The sequence below is a fragment of the Dasypus novemcinctus genome, chromosome 27 (genome assembly GCF_030445035.2).
Source record: "Dasypus novemcinctus isolate mDasNov1 chromosome 27, mDasNov1.1.hap2, whole genome shotgun sequence".
Classification (NCBI taxonomy): Eukaryota; Metazoa; Chordata; class Mammalia; order Cingulata; family Dasypodidae; genus Dasypus; species Dasypus novemcinctus.
This window is the reverse complement of record NC_080699.1, coordinates 54,002,803-54,025,437: the sequence shown is the minus strand read 5'-3', so window position 1 is coordinate 54,025,437 and position 22,635 is coordinate 54,002,803.

The following is a 22,635-nucleotide window of genomic DNA, read 5'->3' as shown; positions in this document are numbered from 1 at the left end:
AAAGATCGTAGATATGCTCTCTTAAATAAAGAGTAAATTTCTTTCATTGGTAATTGTAATTTAGTAAGTTTATTTAAACATGAGGTGTCTAGTCAATGCGGTTATAGTCAATTATAAGGAGTTTGTAAAACATCTTCCAAACTGAAAATGTTTAAATAGTTCTAATTGTAGAAGTCATTGTTAACTAAAGAAACTTAGATTGGTATTGGTAGCAGAAATAACTTCATGATAATAAACCTGTCTGAAGGCCACTGCAAAATACACATTTAAGTAAATGGTAATAAAAAGTTATCTTAATTCTATTGAAATTATTCTGTTTTCATTCTAACAATGAAAAATAATATTTTTCCTCTATTACTAAAGTACCTACTGTTATCTTCATAGTAAAATTGTGTAAGTAAATAGTCATTTGATGTATGTATTGCGTTAAGTTGTTTAAAATATATATAAAACAAGGAATAAACTTTAACATTGTCAAACTCTTGTGCATTCGAACCAGGCCTTGTATACATTACAGGTGGCCTCTCCATGTGAGTTATTGGCTAGGCTGGTCACTGACCCCTCAATTAAAAATATGTGCTATATCAGTCTCTGGTTCTGCTCCTGAAGTCGATGGAAACTATATTGCAGTTTCAAGCTCCTGCAGCCAATAATGACTCGGTACAGCCAAGTGTACAATGGATATCGCCTCCAGACTGGCACTGTTCCATGGTGCCAGAGAGCACTATGCACCAGGCTAGTAGAATACTGGAAAATCTCTGGAATACTGGAAGGATGCTGCAACTTGCTCACTGCGTTGAAGAACATGCTAAGTGGAGCCATGATACCAGGAGACTGTAAGTAAAACTTAAACACAATTGGCATTATGGCCTGCTCTCATGGAGAGATAACATGTAAAGTATTACAAACCTGAAACTCAAAACTAATAATGGCAACTCTGAATCCTTATGCATTAAGTAATACATTAGTTAATATTAAGTGCTGTACTTTTATCCTGTACTAAATATATGCCTAATAATTGTAATGTTATCTTTTCTATTTTGGATCAAGTGCAGAAGTATATTAGACATGTTAAATTCCTGGTAAAATCATTTTCTAAACAGTTAATAACATGTCTATAGAATAAGGTGGCAGTCTCAGCCAGTCTCAGTTAGCAAAAGTGAGGCTTGCTTGCTGATGGTGAGTCACCTATTGAACAAGTCAAAATTGCTAGAAATTGTACAATGAAAACCAAGGTGTAAAAATCTTTATTCTGTAGTTCTGATCACTCCCACAGGTGAAAACTAAGAGTATTTCCAAATTAGTGTTCTAATCCTGAGTGAAGCCAGTTGCCCAAGGAGTAACAGTTCACCAGGAGCATCTGACAGAGCGAATGAGTGTCAATCATTGAACAGCTTGGAATGTGTCTTCAGACAAAGCTAAGTGTCTGTTGCAATTTCTCTCTAAAGATGGATAACTTAAAAAAGAATATATATGCTGTTCCCACCAGCTTTTAAGGAATGCCATCTTTATAGGCACCTAACCTTGTCTACCTCTGTAATCCAATGTGTCCTCTTTTAAAAACAGGTATTCCAAAATTTTAATTAAGTTTGTTTCTTTCAGAGTGAACATCTTATTAACCATATGAAAACTTCATCCAACTTCGTACAGAATGCCAGATCCATCTTCCTCCAGTTAGAATAAATTAAAGAGTTTTACACCTTATTAGGCAATGACTACAGCCCATGGCCAGCAGGAAGCAGTTACAGAAAAGAGATCGTCTCCCTTCAGCACCCCTTTTAAATTAAAGGTGTAAACTCTTTAAAAGTAAAATAAAAGTAATAGATGGATCTGGAACCTGACTGGAAATCCACGTGAGTGCCAGTGGCAGCAGAATAACTGCGGGAGGCCCCTGCCCAAGATTCTGCTGTCCAGAATGAAAAGTTCTAAACTTCTAAAAACGGTCCTGGATGCTGTACTAAAGACTGATAAATAATCAGTCAAGACAACAAACAGCCATCCACCTCATAGCTCCAACAATAATTATGCCAAAGCTTAGCAAGTAAACTTTGACAAAAGGGGGGAATGATGTGGGCTATGGGTGGAAGGCTCTTTGTCTCTTCAGAGATAACTAAGTTGTTTGACTTGTGGGTGTGGAACGGTGGGGGGCTGCAGTCCTGCCCTTGGGGACTAGCAGCAGCTCCAGTCCCAGGAAATGTTTAACGATGCGGGGGCTATAAACTTTAAGTATTTAGGGGAAATGCAAAAACCAAATATGCTAAAGGCTTATCTAGAATGTCTGGAGTCCATGCTAAAAGCTTACCTAAGATGTGGAAGATATATGCTAATTGAAGCCTATTGAGAACTGAAACAAAGGGACCATTTGGCCTTTCCTCTCTGTATAAAAGACGTTTGAAAATCTTGTTCGGGGCTCGGGATTCAAACTGAAAGCTCCCGAGTCTGGCCGGCCGTCAATAAACCATTTTTCCTTCTCAAAATCATTCCTGAGTCCTGGCCTCTCTATACTCAAATAATTGAACTTCTCTTAAATTCCACAACATATGGTGTTATGTATGTTTATTTTATAATTTCACAATCTTTACTATTGTTTTACTGTTTATGCATGTTTATGTATGAATGATATAGTTTAATAAAATATATTAAAAATAAATACATATAAAACATATTAACAATAACTTGAATTATAACATTTTTATATCGTTACATTTATTATTATAATTAAATATTTTAAAGTTATACCCCAAAGTAAATGTTTTAGTGTTGAAAGGATAATCAATATTGAAACAGGATTTATTCATGATTTTGAATGTTTCAAAACAAGTAAAATAAATGTGGTTACAATAGTTATTTCAAATAAGGAAATTTCAGTATATTCTAGTGACCCGACCCGCGGATCAGTCGAACGGAGACCTGAGGGAGGGAGTGGGAATGAAAAAGGGACAAGAGACACAAAGAATGGAGGCAAGACAGGATTCTGATCAAGCCTCGTTTATTGAGGGTCAATCAGGGGTTCTTATAGCCAGGGATGAATGAGGTGGTACATACTGACAACACGTGTCAGTAAATGATTGGTTAACTAGATTTTGATTCTCGTGCCACACGCACCTGCAGATGGTTATTTGGCAATGTCCGGGGAAAGACTTTTGTGCTCTTTAGGGAATGCCTAATTGGAGCCCCGGGGAGTGGCGTAAGAATAGAAACTTACTTGCTTCAGCGAGGGTGGGGAAAGGAAACTTAACTGGGTTAGTATCTAAAAATAGCGCTTAGCAACAAGATGGCCAATACAGCACCTGTGCCAGAGGCAGCTTCCCACATTCTAGGAAACCATATAGGCAAGTTGTCTGGACAGGAAAAAAGTCCTTTATCATATATTGGGATTCACAGCTGATTGCAGGAAGGGTTCTTTAAGAAGGAGTAATATCTGGTGGGATGATTTTCTTAGATACTCTCTGCAGTTGAGAATGTAAGCAAGGGAATTCTAGTACACAGTACAACTGAAAAATGGAATTGTTTATTATCAGAATCAAATAAAAACTTTATGGTCTGTTTGGCAAAGAAAGAAAGAAAGTGCTCATATGGATGTTCTTATTAGAACAAATGAAATTGAAGAGTGGTGAAATATAATCTATCTAGACACCTTTGGATTAATTTTTCTCATAAGAACATCAGAATCATTTATTATTTGTTATAGGAATAGTTTATAAGACATCCAATAGTTTATAAGGAATATGAGTGATCATCCTAGTCAACTGATATGTAAGATTGGCAGAAATAGCTGTAGACTGTGCAAACCTCTCCTCCAATTGCTGGGATGACCATTCACTAAGGAAGAAAATGAGCTATTATCACTGGAAGTTGCCAGGCAGAGTCTGAAAAGATATTTTACTAAAATAGAATAACTGTGACTCAAAAACTGAAATGTTTTTTGGTCTTGATTTTATTTTAAAACATTTAATGAACTTAGATTCTCTGATCCTATGAATGTTGAAGTTAACATATTGGAACAATTGGAAAAGAAAATAAAAAGATAAATACATGGATTCATTGATTTCAAAATACTTCCTTTTTCCCATTTCCTTTATTCTGAATTTCTAAGGAAAAGTCACATAACTGATACTAATGGAGATATTTTATTTGCAATACATGGGGATTTTCTCCACTTAGATTTTAGCATATTCTATCATATATTGCTTTATTAGGGGGGGCTGAAACATATCAGAAGACATGGGTAATCTATCTTCACTGAATTCCTTCTCATAGATATCTCAACTTCCTAGGAGCTCCAAGTTTTGCAAGTTCTGATATTCTTAGTGATTTATCTGGAATCCTGACTGGGAAATTTTTAACTTTTACTGTCATTGTAATCAACCTACATCTACACTCTCCAATATGCTTCTTTATTGGCAATTTATCCTTCATAGATAATTGATGCATTTCAGTTACCCTTGCCAAAATGATTGTAAATTCTTTAAGAGGGAATACATCTATTTCTGTCCTAGCATGTGACTCTCAGATTTTCCTGTTTATCTTCTTTGCAGCCACAGAGCTGGTCTTCCTTGTGGTGATGTTCTATGATTGCTATGTTGCCATTTGCCACCCTCTGCACTATGGGCTCATCATCACACAATGTCTGTGCACACAGGCAGCTGGTGGCTCATAGGCAAGTAGGCTGGTTTATTCTGTCATCCACACAGGCAACATATTCAGGCTTCCATTCACAAAGTCAAATATGATCTATCAATATTTCTGTGATGTTCCTCAAATTTTGAGGATCTCCTCCTCAGATGTTCAATTTCCTACGTTTATGTATGACGTTATAAGCACTTGTATTATCTTAATATGTTCAACCTTTTTAGTCCTTTGTGGATAAATTTTCAGTGGTGCTTAGGATGCATTATTTGGAAGCCCATAACAAAGCCTTATCCATTTGTACCTCACAGTTGGCAATTCTTATTTTCTTTGTAATTCTTTGTCTACTGCTGTATTTGGTCCCAATACAAACAAAGCATCTCTTAGTAATCTTTTCACAGCCATGTTCTACACCATGGTGCTCCCATTCACAAATCCCATCATCTACAGACTGCAGAATGGAGAGATTTATACTACTCTACACATAATCTCCAACAGATATTTTGAGTTTCCAAGTAGATTTTTAAGTTCAACATTTCAAAAATACAATTTACAAAAATGATGGGGGGGGGGCGGGGGGGGAGTGGGTTATATGGGAACCTCTTAAGTTTAAGGTAACATCTTTGTGATCTATTAACTTTAATAAAAAAATAAGTTCAACATTTCAGAAAAAAATGAATAAAGTTAAATTTATATTTGATATACTTGAAATTGAATCTATCCATGCTAAATGTCACATATTCTTTACTACATAACTTTCATTTTCTTTTTGCAAATATGACAGTGTACTATATATTTCTGCACCTTAATTTTTCAAATGTGTTCTTATTTGCTATTCATGCATTCTTCTGGAAAACATTTTCCTTATTGTTAAAATGTTTTGAATAATGTTTTTGAACAAAGTGAGAGCATATGTAGAAGGTCCTGGATGGGTATCCTGGCATGTGCCTATACACTTGAGATGGTATCAAGGTACTTGGTACTCTCAACCAGTATGAGAATATTAAATAGCTTGAATTAGCAAACTTAATTCAAATTATATTTTTGTATCCCCCATTATAGAACTGTCTGCACCATATAATAAAATGATTTGATGTGAGGTAAAATAGCAGAATAAAATTGCAGGTTTAAATATTATTATGGCACTGAAATCCATGCTAACACTGTATTCCTTATTTAAAAGTACAGTATAAAAACATGTCCCTTAACACAGAATATCTTGTGAATATTATTCCTCTCTCCATGTGAATTGGCTGAAAAAGTACATTCCATCCTCAATTCATTCAGACTTTCTGCATGATGAAGAACAAGTAATTTCAGAGGGCTTTGTATGTTATGGACAGTTTTAGTACACCCTGTCTAATTTCATGGTACCCACAGAAACTTGCTGTGCTCATCACCTGGTCTTTCCACCTGGAATGAAAAAAATATGTCACCCTAGGAGAACCAGCAAGATGGCAGCAGAGTAAGGAGCTCCTAGAGTCAGCTCCTGCTACAAGGCAGTTAGTAAACACCCAGAGCTATCTGGAGCTAAATGAAGCACCCATTTGCGGGCTTCAGGAGGCCAGAAGAGCATCCTCCAACATACTTGAAGGAATGGAAGGAGGAGACTACCCATCTGCAGAGAGGATTCATAAGGAGAGCTTTCCATGCCACGGAAGCTGGTACCTATCCTCCAGTGGAGGCACAAGCCACCTCAGGAGCTGTTCAGTGACTGGAATTGAATGCCCCATTTCCCAAAAATGAGGGAGGAAGAGATGATTGGGCACCAACTTCAACTGATGAATAAATTCAGTGGCCTAAAGTATAATTCTGAGAACAGCTAAAGTTTGAGCCTGTTCAAATCAGAAAGAGGCTGGTAGCCACCGCCTTAACACCACATCTGGCATGAGGGGAAGAAGGGCAAACTGAAAATCACATGGCTGGGGGGACTGACTTCCTTTCACTCAGATCAGATTGTAGCTCTAGCCTAGGACCCCTCACCACCTCTGGCATGGAGAAAGCTGGGGGGACCTGTGACAGCCTCTCCAGGAAATCACCAGCCAAGCCAAAGAGGCCAGTGATCATCCTACTCTAGCAGCACAAGCCACCCCAGGAGCTACTCTGCAGATGAAGTTGGAAGCTGCATTTCCAAGAAAGAGGGGGTAGGAGATAGCTGGCTACTAATTTTGTCTATTGATTGGTAGACTCAGCTGGCTAAAGTAAAAACCTAGGAAGAGCTGGGGTGTGAACCTGTCCAAGTTGGAAAGAGGCTGGTGGCTGCCATTTTGACTCAGCCCCCAGCATGAAGGGTAGCTGGGCTGATCAAAAAAATTGCAGTGATGGTAAGAATCACCCAGATCAGCCTGCAGCCCTAGACTAAGCTTCATCTCCACCTTTGGCAGGGAGGAGGCTGGTGGTCTTGGTACCAGCCTATCCAGGTAACTGCAGGTACCTTTGGCAGGCACAGACTGAATAATCAGAAGTCTAGGGAAACGGACTTGGCCCAGTGGTTAGGGTGTCCGTCTACCACATGGGAGGTCCGCGGTTCAAACCCTGGGCCTCCTTGACCCGTGTGGAGCTGGCCCATGTGCAGTGCTGATGCATGCAAGGAGTGCCCTGCCACGCAGGGGTGTCCCCCGCATAGGGGAGCCCCATGCGCAAGGAGTATACCCCCTAAGGAGAGCTGCCCAGTACGAAAGAAAGTGCAGCCTGCCCAGGAATGGTGCCGCCCACACTTCCCGTGCTGCTGACGACAACAGAAACAGACAAAGAAACAAGACACAGCAAATAGACACCAAGAACAGACAACTGGGGGATGGGGGGGGAATTAAATAAATAAATAAATCTTAAAAAAAAAAAAAGAAGTCTATTGCGGAAATGTGGTCATCTTGGACCAGCACTGCAGATTGCTGCCCACACCTGAAGCTCCATCCCTGCCCCAGGCAGGGGAGAAAAGAGCATGAAGCTTCATCAGTCTTTCTGGGCAACTACAGTCTAGGCCTACAAGACTTGGATTATTCCACACAGCTGTGACTCTGCCCCTACCCCTGGGAAAGGAGTAAGTTAGGAGAAGCTTCATTGGTCCCTGGGGCAATGAGGGCAGCTTGAGCCTCCACAGCTTATAGCACCAATTACATCCTTGGCTCCTATTGCACAACCAGCGAGAGAGAAAGGGCTTCCTGCCTAAAGAGAAAAACTGCACCCAGAATAAATATTCTAGTAACCCAGATGCCAAGACACCAAAAATAATTACAATCCACACCAAGAAACAGGAAGATATGGAAAAGTTAAAGGAAAATGATAAGCCTTCAGATGACATAAAGGAGTTGAGACTACAAAGGAGTTGAGACTACTAATCATAGATGTTTAAACAAATCTCCTTAATGAATTCACTGAGATGGCTAAAGAGATTAAGGATATTAAGAAGACATTGAATGATCAAAAAGAAGAATTTGAAAGCATACATAGAAAAATAGCAGATCTTATGGGAATGAAAGGTACAATAAATGAAATTAGAAAAACATTGGACTCATATAATGGTAGATTTGAGTAGGCAGAAGAAAGGACTGGTGCATTGAAGAAATGGCCTCTGAAAGTGAACATACAAAAGAATAGATGAAGGAAAGAATGGAAAAAAAGTACAAGGTCTCAGGGAACTAAATGACAGCAAAAGTCATGCAAACATGCATGTCATGGGTGTCCCAGAGGAAGAGAAGGGAAAAGAGGCAGAAGGAATATTTGAAGAAACCATGGTAGAAAATTTCCCAACCCTATTGAAGAATATAGATACCCATGTCCAAGAAGCACAATGTACTCCTATCTGAAAAAGTCTGAATAGACAAACTCTGAGAAACATACTAATCAGAATAGGAAATGCCAAAGGCAAAGAGAGAACTCTGAGAACAGCAAGAGTAAAATAGAAGTTCCAAAAAATCTACAATGGTCTCAGAGTTAATTAACAAGTTCAGAAAAGTTGCAGTATTCATGATCAATATCAAATAATACATCTGTTTCTATACACTGGTAATGAGCATGCTGAGGGGGAAAAAAAGAAAAAGAAAAAACATTCATTTGCAATAGTAACTAAAAGAACCATATATCTAGGTATAAATTTAACCAAGGACTTGACTTGAATGAAGAAAATGACAAAACAGTGCTTTAAAAAATGACAGAGACAACCTAATAAATGGGAGGACATTTTGTACTCATGATTTGGAAAACTAAATATCATTCAATATCAACTCTATCTAAATTGATTTACAAATTCAACACAATCACAATCAAAATGCCAACTGCCTACTTTGCAGAAATGGAAAAGTGAAATGCCAGATTTATTTCAAAGGGAAAGGTGCCCTGATGAGCCAAAGATATCTTTAAAAAGAATGAACTCAACTCACAACTCCTGAATTTAAAGCATATTACAAAGCTACAGTGGTCAAAACAGCATGGTAGTGGCATAAAGATAGATGTAAGATCAAATGTCTTTCCAGTGGACATTAGATCCAATGGAATTGATTTAAGAGTTCAAAAATTGACTGACACATCTATAGCCAATTGATATTTGACAAGGCTGTCAAGTCCTCCCAAATGGAGCAGAATTGTCTCTTCACAAAATAATGCTGTGAGGGAAACGGACTTGGCCCAGTGGTTAGGGCATCCGTCTACCACATGGGAGGTCTGCAGTTCAAACCCCGGGCCTCCTTGACCCATGTGGAGCTGGCCCATGCACAGTGCTGATGCGCACAAGGAGTGCCGTGCCACGCAGGGGTGTCCCCCAGGTAGAGGAGCCCCATGCGCAAGGAGTGCACCCTTAAGGGGAGCCGCCCAGTGTGAAAGAAAGAGCAGCCTGCCCAGGAATGGCACCACCCACACTTTCCGTGCCGCTGATGACAACAGAAGTGGACAAAGAAACAAGACGCAGCAAATAGACACAGAGAACAGACAACCAGGGAAGGGGGGTGGATTAAATAAATAAATAAATCTTTTTTAAAAAAATGCTGTGAGAACTGGATTTTCATATCCAAAAGATTAAAGGAGGGCCCTTATCTCACTCTTTCTACAAAAACTAACTCAAAATAGATCAAAGAGCTAAACATAAGGGCCAGAGCCATAAAACTAAAAGAAGACATAGGGAAGCATTTTCAAGATCTTATTATAGACAATAGCTTAGACTTTACATGAAAGGCACAGGCAATGAAAGAAAAAAAAGATAAATGGTCCTCTTCAAAATTAAAAGCATTTGCACTTCAAAGGATTGTCAAGAAAGTGCAAAGGCAGCCTACTTATTGGGAGAAAATATTTGCACACCCCATATCTGATGAGCTCAATATTTGGAATGTATAAAGAATTCCTATAACTGAACAATAAAAAGGCAAACAACCCAATAAAAATGGGTGAAAGACTAGAATAGGCATTTTCTAAGAAGAAATACAATGACAAATAAGCACATGAAAAGATGTTCAACATCACTAGTTATTAGGGAAATGCAAAAGAAAACCAGGGATTTAATTTCAGATCTACTATAATGGCCACTATTAGGAAAACAGAAAGCAGCAAGCATTGGAAAGGATGTGGAGAAAGAGCAGCACTCATTCACTGCTGGTGGCAATGTAAAATATTACATTGGCTATGGAATACAGATTGGTGGTTGCTCAAGAAGCTAAGTATAGAATCACCACATGATCTGGCAATCCCACTAATAGTTATGTACAGAGAAGAACTGAAAGCAGGGATGCAACTAGACATTTGCACTTTGATGTTCATAGCGTCACTTTTAACAATTACCAAAAGATGTAAGCAATATAATTATCTATCAACTAGATAGATTTGAAGGGATTAACAAATATAGTATATACATATGATGGATTATTATTAAGTCGTGAGAAAGAATGAAGTCCTGATGCATGCGACAACATGGATTAACCTTGTGGTCATTATGTTGAGTTAAATAAGTCAGACACAAAATTACAAATATTATTTGATCTTACTAATATGAACTAATAATAACCAACTCATAGATTTAGAATCTAGAATCTAGCTCATGTGGAGATAGAATGGAGGTAAAGAATGGGAAGCTGATGTTAATTTCTGCATAATTTCTATTTAGGTTGATTGTAAATGTTGGAAATGGATAGAAGTGATGATAGCTCATTATTGAGAGTGTAATAAACAGTGCTAAAATATGCATGTGAATGTAGTGAAAGAGAAAATTTTGGGTCATGTATGCTACTAGAAGGAAAGTTATAGGATCAAAAATGGAACTGTAGAAGTACCAGCAAGATGGTGGCAGAGTAAGGAGCTCCTAGAGTCAGCTCCTGCTACAGGGCAGGTAGCAAACACCCAGAGCTCTCTGGAGCTAGCTGAAGCACCTGTTTGGGGGCTCCATGAAGCCAGAAGAACATCCTGCAACACCCTTGGGGGAGTGGAAGGAGGCGACTGCCCATCTGCAGAGAAGACTCCACATCATGGAGGCCAGTGCCCATCTTCCACTGGAGGCACAAGCCACCTCAGGAGCTATCTGTGGCTGGAATTGAAAGCTCCACTTCCCCAAAATGAGGGAGGAAGAGACATTTGGTCACCAATTTTAGCTATTGATGAGGAAATTCAGTGGGCTACAGTATGATCCTGAGAACAGCTAAGGTTTGAGCCTGTCCAGGTTAGAAAGAGGCTGAAAGCCACCGTCTTAGCTCTGCACCTGGCACAAGAGGAAGCGGGGTGGACTGAGAATCCCAGTGCTGGTGGGGACTGGCTTCTTCCCATCCAGATCATATTGCAGGTCTAGCCTAGGCCCCAGTGCCACCTCCAGCAGGGAGGAAGCTGCAATGATTTGCACCAGCCTCTCCAGGTAATTACTGGCCAAGCCACGGAGACTGGTGATCATCCTACTCTGACAGCATGAGCTGCCCCAGGAGGTGTTCTGTGATGGGAATTGGAAGCTCCATTTCCCGGAAATGGGAAGAAGAGATGGATGGCTGCCAATTTCAGCTATGGATTGGTAGACTTGGCTGGCTAAGAGATAATCTTGGGAAGGGGTGGAGTGAGAACGAGGCCAAGTCAGAAAGAGGCCAGTAGCCATGATTATGATTCTGCCCCTGCCTGAGGGGAAGATGGGCTGACTAAAACTTTCAGTGTCTGCAGGAACCAGTTTCTTTCATGCAGATGCGCCTGCAGCCCTAGCCTAGGTTTCAGTCCTGCCTCTGGCAGGGAGGAGGTTGAGGAGCCCTGAACAAGCCTATACAGGTAACTGCAGGGAACTTTGGTTGGCATAGACTGAAAATCAGAAGTCTACCAGGGCAACTGCATTCATCTGGACCCACACTGCATATGAGGGAAAGGGATGTGAAGCTCCATCAGTCTCTATGGGCAACTACAGTCTTGGCCTGCATGTGGATTATTCCACATAGCTGTGACTCTGTCCCTACCCCTGGCAAAGGAAAAAGTTGGAAGAAGCATCATTGGTCCCTGGTGCAATGAGGGCAGCTTGAGCCTTCACAGCTTACAGCACCAACTACATGCTTGGCACCTACTGCACAACCAGCAAGGGAGAAATGATAGGAAGCCATAAAATAAAGAGAAAAACTGCACCCAGAAAAAAAAAATACTCTAGTAAGCCAGATGCAAAGACACCAACACAAAATTACAACCCACACCAAGAAACAGGAAGCTATAGCCCAGTTAAAGGAACAAAATAAGCCTCCAGATGATGTAAAGGGGTTGAGACAATTAATCATAGATGTTCTAAGAAATTTCCTTAATAAATTCAATGAGATGGCTAAAGAGATTAAGGATATTAAGAAGACATTGGATGGGCAAAATGAAGAACTTGAAAGCATACATAGAAAAATAGTAGATCCTATGAGAATGAAAGGTGCAATCAATGAAACTTAAAAAAGACATTGGAATCATATAATAGTAGATTTGAGGAGGCAGAAGAAAGGATTGGTGAGCTTGAAGAAATGGCCTCTGAAAGTGAACATACAAAAGAAGAGATGAAGAAAAGAATGAAAAAAATTCAACAAGGTCTCAGGGAAGTAAATGACAGCAAAAGTCATGCAAATATATGTGTCATGGGTGTCCCAGAAGGAGAAAAGAAGGGAAGAGAGGCAGAAGGAATATTTAAAGAAATAATGTTAGAAAATTTCCCAACCCTATTGAAAGACATAGGTATCCCTGTCCAAGAAGCACAATGTACTCCCATCTGAAAAAATCCAAATAGACCAACTGCAAGACACATACACATGAGAATGTCAAAGGCCAAAGACAGAGAACTCTGAGAGCAGCAAGAGAAAAGCGATGCATAACATATAAGGGATATCCAATAAGATTAAGTGCTGATTTCTCACCAGAATCCATGGAGGCAAGAAGACAGTGGTCTGATATATTTAAAATACTACAAGAGAAAAACTTCCAGTTGAGAATCTTATATCCAGTAAGACTGTCTTTCAAAAGTGAAATTAGAATATTTACAGATAAACAGAAACTGATATAATTTCTAAGCAAGAGACCAGATTTTCAGGAAATACAAAAGGGTGTGTTAGAGCCTGAAAAGAAAAGACCGGAGAGAGAGGCCTGGAAGAAAGTCTAGAAATGAAGATTAAGTCAATAAAAGTAAGTAAGAATGTCAAAGGAGTGGTGAAAATAAAATATGACAGATTAAACTCAAATAGGACTAAAATGAACCAATGATGTAAAGCACTTGTATTCAGAAAAGTGCAACTCAATGTTAAAACAAATCAAAAAAGCCCTAAATAATTGGAAGAACATTCCATGCTCATGGATTAGAAGACTAAATATCATTAAGATGTCAATTCTACTCAAATTGATAAACAGATTTAATGCAATCTGATAAAAATTCTACCAGCATTAAAGAAAAAATTGAAAACATGAACATTAAATTTATTTGGATGGGTAAGGAGCCCTGAATAACCAGAAACATCATAAAAAGGAAAAATGAACCATCATCTCCAGACTTTAAATCATAATACCTACCTATAGTGGTAAAAAGAGCATGGTACTGGCCTAAAGACAGACATAGTAGACCAATGGAACCAAATTTATGTTTCAGAAACAGACCCTCACAGGTATGGCCAAATGATTTTTGATTAGCTGTCAAACTCACACAGCTTGGACAGAATAATCCAGTCAACAAATGGTGCTGAAAGAATTGGACATCCATAGCTGAAAGAAGGAAAGAGGACCCCTATCTCACACCTTATCCAAAAATTAACTCAAAATGGATCAGAAAACCAAAAATAAAAGCAAGAACCATAAAACTCCTAGAAGAAATAATTGGAAAATATCTTTAAGACCTGGTGGTAGGTGGTGGATTCTTAAAGGAGATAAGAGAAGGAATGAGTGGATTACTGATGTTTAATGTATGTAGAAGTTTTAATTAGCTTTACTGTAAAATTGTGGAAATGTATAGAGTGGATGGTAACACAGTGAGTGGCAGCTGGTTTATAAATGGAGATTGCGGCGGCTTGCTCGGTCGGTAGAGGTGGGGTCTGGCTGCGGACGAGGGGTCGGTCCAGCTCTGGACGAGGGGTCGGTCCCGCTTGGGATGAGGGGTCGGCCCGGCAGCAGACGAGGGATCGGTCTCACAAGGGGTTGCGTGGTTTGGCTGACGGGGTCGCCCGGCGAAGCCGGCGATGAAGGGGTCGCCTGGAGAAGCAGGTGACGAAGGGGTCGCCCGGAGAAGCAGGTGATGAACTGGGGACAAGGGAGGCCAGGCCCTTGTCGGGGGCTCTCAGGACTGGAGGGTGCATGGCAGAAGAACTACCGCGGAGACAAGGTAAACACGCAAGTCCACTTTACTGAGGGAGAGGCAACAGTTTTATAGGGGCTGGGGAAGGCTGATTGGTCGAAGCCACGCCCTGTTCTGATTGGTTGCCAGCAAAAGGTCAGTGGGCGGTACTGGATGGGGGAGGGGTGGTGGTTAGGGATTGGCTGTCGCTGTTGCTGGGGGAAGGGGCAGGGTTTAGGGATTGGTGGCTGCTGTTGCTGGGGTGGAGGGCAGACTGGATTTTTCCGCCCACGCCTGGCTGTTGCTGCTGTCGGGGGAAGGGAAAAGGGCAGACTGGAATTTTCTGCCCTGCGCCTGCGCAGGGAGAAAGAAGAAGAAGGGTGCCACCCCACAAGGCATCGTGTGGCGCCATCCGGGAGGAGGGGCGGCCGCGGAAGCATGGCTGCCGAGAAGGGGAGACCCGAGGGCACTCTGCGCCCATACCGAGCTCCCTTCAGGGGTGGCGGTGAGTCCGACCAGCCACCCTATTATGGGGGCAGTGGCTTGACCTGCCGCAGCTGCTCCCCCGCCAGGCCAGCAAACCACACTTCAGCCCGAGGGGTGACCGCAGAGATGAGCCTGAAAATGGTAGTCTAGTTATATAAATGCCAATTGACAGAATGGTTGAGAATAATCTAGAAACTGGATAGCACAGTAAACCAAGAGGTGGGTGAGAATTGTGGTTGATGGTATTGATGCAAGAGTGTCCTTTATGAGCTAGAACAAATGTATATCACTACTACATGATGCTGGGAATGTTGAGAAGCATGGGAAAAATAAAGCTGGAGTGACCTATGGACTGTGGTTAGTAGTAATAACATAATATTCTTACATCTACACAAAAGATGTACTGTGTTGATACTGAGGCAGTATGGAAAAAGTGAGCCAAATATATGCTATGGACATGGCAATAATCAGATGGTATTATTCTATCTGTAGCAAATGACGTACCACATTGTGGTTTGTTGATGGAGGGGTGTTGTTTGGGAATTCTGCACATGTGCATGATTGTTTTATAAGTTTACAACTTCTGTCATTAAGAAATATTTAAAAAAATAATAGGGTGGATTTGGGGAAAAACACACAAAATGTAAGATAAGGGCTATGATTAGTAGTAAGATTGCAACAATATTTTTTCATAATTTGTAACAAATATCTCACAACAATGCAAGGTGTTGGTAGAAGATTGATGTATGGGATCCCTGTATGATGTTATGCATGTTTGCTTTGTAAGTTCACAACTTTTACTACACACTTAGTTGTTTATGTATGTTCATATGTAAATGACATGAAGATAACAATAGTAGGATTGGTTGGGGGAAAATACTTTGTTTAGTAGTAATATTTTGACAAAGCTCTTTAATCATTAGTTTAAAAAGTTTAACAACAATGCAAATTATTGGTGGTAGGGTGAGATGTTATATGTTTGATGTTATGTATGTTTGCTTTGTAAGTTCACAACTATTATTATACACTTATTGGTTGAGTATGTTATAAATGAATGCTATATGTCAATGAAAAAGTTAAATAAAAAGGAACTGTATAACACATCGAATTCTGTCATGGATGAAAACTGTGGTTAATAACACAAATATAGGAATGTTCTGTCATGAACTATAACAAATGTACTTTCCTATTACAAGGTATTAATATTAATAATAGGGTTGTATATGGAGAAAAGGCACCTAATGCAAGCTATGGACTACAGTTAGTAATATTTTTTCATCAATTTTGACATAGTTACCACACAAATGCTAAGTGTTAGCAATAGGGGTGTATAGGGGACTGTTGTGTTCCTTACAAGACATTAATGCAAACCTAAAACTTCACAAATTTAAAGAAAAATAATTATGCTAAGTGAAAGAAACCAGACACAAAGCACACCCTATAGTATAATCACATTTGTATAAAATATAAATATAAAAAATCTATGTAGATGGAAATAGAGTAGTGGTTTACGTGGGCTTGTGGGATGACAGAAGGATTGAGAGGTTTTTTCTCTTGCATTAATGAACATGTTCTACAATTGATTCTGGTGTTTAACACTCAACTTTCTGAATATACTGACAGCAGTTGTTTGTTTATTTATTTATTTTTCTCCCCCTTGTTGTTTTTGTGCTAGTTGTCTGCTTGTTCTGTGCTCATCTTCTTTCTATTTTTTCAGGAAGCACTGGGAACTGAACCCAGGAACTCCCATGTGGTAAGTGGGTGCCCAACTGCTTGAGCCACATCCACTTCCCTGTTTGTATGCTTTTGATGAACTGTGTGGTATGTAAATATATCTCCATAAAACCACTTCAAAACATTGCTAAAAGAAATCAAAGAAGATCTAAATAAATAGGAAAACATTGTGTGTTCATGGATTGGAAGACTAAATGCCATAAGATACCAATATAACCAAAAGCAATTTATAGATTTAATTGAATCCCAATCAAAATTCCGACACCCTTCTTTGCAGAAAAGGAAACATCAACCATCAAATGTATATTGTAATAGGCCCTGAAGAACTAAAGCCATCTTGAAAAAGAATGAAATTAGAAGACTTACACTTTCTGGTCTTAGATGTTATTACAAAGCCACAAAAAGTAGACTGGCATGATACTAGCACAAGGATGAACAAATGGATGAATAGAATAGAATGGAGAGCTCCAAGATCAACCCTCACATTTATGGCTAGCTTATATTTGTTGAGGTGGCAAAGCCCACACTATTGGGAAAGAATAGTCTCTTCTAGAAACAATACTGGGAAAACTGTATCTGCATTTGCAGAAAGAAAAAAAAAAAAGAAGCAGGACCCCATCACTAATCATGTACAAAAATCAACTCACAATGGATAAAAGACCTTAATCTTAGAGCTAGCACTACAAAACTCCTAGACAATAATAAGGAAGCATCTTCAACACTGTGTTAGGCAATGGTTTCTTGGTCATTAAACTCAAAGCATAAGCAAAAAATGAAATAAGAAAAGTAGAACCTCATCAAAAGAAAAAAGAAAAAAGAAACAAAGAGACGAAACAACAACAACAAAACTTTTATTCCTCAAGGGACTGTGTCATGAAAGTAATATGACAAACTATAAACTGGGGAAATAATTGGAAACCACATATCTGATAAAGGATTACTTTTGAGAATATATATGGATATCTTTTAATTTAACAACCAAAAGACATCTCAATTTAAAAATGGGCAAATACTTGAACAGACATATCTCCAAAAGTGATATACAAATGGCCAGAAAGGAAAGGAAAAGATTTTTTTAAAAAGATTTATTTATTTATTTTAAATTCCCCCTCCCCCTCCCCTGGTTGTCTGTTCTTGGTGTCTATTAGCTGCGTCTTGTTTCTTTGTCCGCTTCTGTTGTCATCAGTGGCACGGGAAGTGTGGGCGGTGCCATTCCTGGGCAGGCTGCACTTTCTTTTCACGCTGGGCGGCTTTCCTCACGGGCGCACTCCTTGCGCGTGGGGCTCCCCTACGCGGGGGACACCCTTGCGTGGCACGGCACTCCTTGTGCGCATCAGCACTGCGCATGGCCAGCTCCACACGGGTCAAGGAGGCCCGGGGTTTGAACCACGGACCTCCCATATGGTAGACAGATGCCCTAACCACTGGGCCAAAGTCCGTTTCCCAGGAAAAGATGTTATACATCATTAGTCATTGAGAAAATGCCAATAAAAAGCACGAGATACAATTTCATACCCATTTGAATGGCTGATATTGAAAACATGGAAAATAGCAAGTGCTGGAGAGGATGTGGAAAAATAGGCACATTCATTCATTACTGGTGGCAATGTAAAATTTTGTAGCTGCCGTAGAAGACAGTTTGGCACTTTCTCAGATAGCTAAGTATAGAATTACCAAGTGAGCTGGGAATTGTACTACTAGGTATTTACCCCAAAGAATATAAAGCAGTTATTTGGATAGATATTGTAACATCATTGTTCATAGCAGCATTATTCACAATTGCCAAAAGATGGAAGCAACTCAAATATCAATCAACTATGAATGGATTAACAAAATGAGGCACATATTATACATATATATATATTCAATGGAATACATATTTTTGCTCTTTTTTCCTTCTTTCTTTCTTTTTAATGTTACATTAAAAAAACATGACATGGAGCTGCCCTGGATGGTGCTTCAGAGGTAATCACCGGACATTGTAAATCCTCACAGGGCCTACATGATGGAATAAAGGAGAGTATGGGCCATGATGTGAACCAATGTATATGAGGTGCAGAGGTGCCCAAAGATGTACTTACCAAATCCAATGGATGTGTCATGATGATGGGAACGAGTGTTGTTGGGGGGGGGGGAGAGGGGGAGTGGGGGGGTGGGGGTGAATGGGACCTCACATATATAATTTTAATGTAATATTATTACAAAGTCAATAAAAAATAAAAAAATTAAAAAAACAAAAAAAAAAAAAAACATGAGGTCCCCATATAACCCCCACTGTCCTCATCCTACTTTTCCTTCATTAACAACCTCTTTCATCATCATGGCACATTCATTGCATTTAGTGAATACATTTTGGAGCACTGCTGCACCACATGGATAGTAGTTTACATTGTAGTTTACACTCTTCTCCATTCAACCCAGTGGGACATGGCAGGAAATACAATGTCCACCATCTGTCACTGCATACAACACAGGACAACTTCCAGTCCTGAAAATGACCCACATCATGTCTCTTCTTCCCTTTTCCTACCCTCAGCAGCTACTGTGGCCACTTTCTTCACATCATTGTAACAATTCTTCCATTATTAATCACAATAGTTCCATAGTAGAAAATCAGTAAGCCCACTCTAATCCATACTCTATTCTTCCACTCTGTGGACCCTGGGATGTTTATGTACAGTCCCCCTCTATATCAAGAGGGGACTTAGATTCCACATGGATGATGGATGCAATTCTCCTGCTTGCAGTTATAGGCACTCTTGGATCCCTGGTGTGGTGCTTGACCTTCTTCAACTCCCTGCTAGCTGACTGGGGTATGTCCAGTAAACAAGATGGTAGGAGTTGCAAGTCTTTTGAGGCTCAGGGCCTAGTTGTCACATGAACAGTCCAGAGATTTGGATCTCTTGAATATATAGCAACCCCAGTGCCAACCACAGTTCTGGTAAAAGTAACAAAAGAGGCACATGTTGAAAGGTCATATCTGAGTCCAACTCCATCACACCCAGGAACACAAACTCCAAAGTAGGGCCAACTGACATGGCACTGGATTCCAGAGACATCTGCCATGACTGTAGAACTCATGGGTCTCTGTAGCCCTCAGGAGAACCAGTATCTGGGGTTGTATCTACTTTGGCTGTCTTTGAGACCCTGCTGAAGCATGCATAAGGTCAACCCCTCTGATGACCTCCTGACTCTTTTGGAGACTTATAGCCATATAAACTCATTTGTCCTTTCCATTTTCCCCTTTATTCCAAAGTCATTAAGCAGTTTTTAACACCTGATGCTACAGGTAGGCTGAGATATTCTGGTGGTCTGAGTTGATCCTTTTATTCAAGGTCGTTTTCTAGTTACATCATCAGCTGGTGCTTGGTAGTAATCCCTTGGTGCCAGGGAGGCTCATCCCTGGGAGTCATGTCCTATGCTGGGGGGAAGGCAATGCATTTACATGCTGAGTTTGACTTCAAGACTGGCCACATTGAACAACACAAAGGCTCTCAGGAGGTAACTCTTAGGCACCCTGCAGCTCTAGGCCTAGTTCTTATTTAGGTGCACAGGCTCACAAGCATAGTCATTATTATCAAGTGCTCATTGTTGGATCATCCTTCTTTTTTGGTCTTTGCCATTGCACTTGGGGGATTATTGCTGTTCCATTAGGGAATGTGATAGAGCTCCACTGACATGGAACTCAGCACTCCCTCAGTGGTTTTTAGTTGAAACCACTATGAAAATATTCAAACATTTTTATGTATCCTGTATACATGCCCTGGCCACCTATCAATACCCCACACCAGTGTTCCTCCCCTGCCATATTTGAACCTCTCTGTGGTCCAAAACTTCTTTAAAAATGAAGCCTAATATATTGCCAGTTTCCTGTAATAGTAAAATGGAATATAGTGATGGGTTCAAAGGTTAGATATAGAATACATACTAATTTTGAAAAATTAAAGTGAAAATAAAGTGGGGTGTGAAAAAATGATAAAGCTTTGTATTTGACATTTTGCCTTTCATCACTACTATAAGTGTTACCCTGTTGTATAGTGGCAAGGCAATTTCTTCCATTTATTCCTCCGTGTCTACATCCTTTTTAAATTCTACTTAAGTTTGTCTTCACAAAAGTTTTAGATCACAGTAATTCACATATATAATATATGGTACTCCTACATATCCAACATCAAACTCTTTTTCCTTTCCCCAATGACCTTTTTACATGTTCATATTGTATTTGCTGCAGCTGATGTACAGATATGGAAACAAGGGCTTTCAAACATGCTTCCATTTGGGTTTACATTATGGTTTATATTTTAGACTATACAATTTTCTAAATTTTTAGTTATCTATGTTTTACATTATGGTTTACATTTTAGCCTATAGACTTTTATACATTTTTGGTGTAATTTAACATGTCCTATATTCATCATTGCATGATCTTGTGGAACACTTCCATTTCCCCACACTTACACTGATTCCATCTATTCAATACCTCTTTTCCCCTCCCCTCAGGGCCCACAGTAACAATAAGTCTTCATTACTTGAAGGACCATATTCAGAGATACTTGCAACAATGTTGAAGGCTTGACATACTTAACTGCCCTAACCCATTGGGAGCCACCAAGTCTCTCGAGAGATACAATTCCCTCTGTTTCAGAACATCAGTCCTCCCCAGGATGTGGGTAATCCTTCACTTTCATTGTATGGGTCTCCATCCAATTAACCTACTATGACAAAATGAGCATTTACACACTCCCTAGAAGTCTGCTCTGTTTCAGATGCCCCCCCCAAACAGGTGATGTTCCTTCTTATATTTTCTAAAGAATTTCTCTACATTATAATTTCAACCCCATACCTGACAATCTCTTATGTTCAAATGTTCCTCTCACCCTCCCCCCAATTTCTTCAGTCATTTGACCTTTCCTCCTTTCCCTAGCCCCCCTCAGGCCCACAAATCCCCACACAAAGGTATCCATATGCCCCATTTTATCCCTTTCCTGTATAAATACTTACCTCCAGTTTATCATAGATTTCACCCATGTAAGGTGTCAGCTCGCAACTTTTCTCTACCCACAAACTTCCCTTAAGCCTATCATCCAATCTCTAGCTCTTTGAGACAGCTTGGTTTACTTATTTCATATCAGAGAGGTTATGCAGTATTTGTCCTTCAATGCTTGGGTTGCTTCACTCAACATAAGGTTCTCAAGATTCATGCATGTGTTTGTACTGTACTCGTTCTTAAACCTGAGTAGTATTCCATTGTATGTATGTGCCACATTTTATTTATCCATTAATCTGTTGATGGGCATTTGGGTTGATTCCAACTTTTGGCAATAGTGAATAGTGCTGCTATGAACATTGGTGTGCATATATTGTTTTCAGTTCTACCGGGTATAAACAAAGCAGTAGAATTTTTGGATCATATGGCAAATCTATAGCTAGTTTTTTGAGAAACTGCCAAACTGTCCTCCAGAATGGCTGGATCCTTCTGCTTTCCCACCAGCAGTGGACGAGTGTTCCTATTCTTTCACAACCTTCCCAGCACTTGTAGTTTTCTGATTTTTTTAAAATATTACATTAAAAAATATGAGGTCCCATTCAACCCCACCGCCCCCACCCCCCACTCCCCCCACAGCAACACTCTCTCCCATCATCATGACACATCCATTGCACCTGGTAAGTACATCTCTGAGCATCACTGCACCCCATAGTCAATGGTCCAGATCATAGCCCACACTCTCCCACGTTCCATCCAGTGGGCCCTGGGGGGATCTACAATGTCCCGTAATTGTCCGTGAAGCACCACCCAGGACAACTCCACATCCTGAAAACGCCTCCACATCTCATCTCTTCCTCCCATTCCCCGCACCCAGCAGCCACCATGGCCACCCTTCCCACACCAATGCCACATTTTCTCTGTGGACCTTGGCTTGGTTGTGTCCATTGCACATCTATGTCAAGTGGGGGCTTAGATTCCACATGGATACTGGATGCATTCCTCCTGCTTTCAGTTGTAGACACTCTAGGCTCCATGGTGTGGTGGTTGACCTTCTTCAACTCCATGTTAGCTGAGT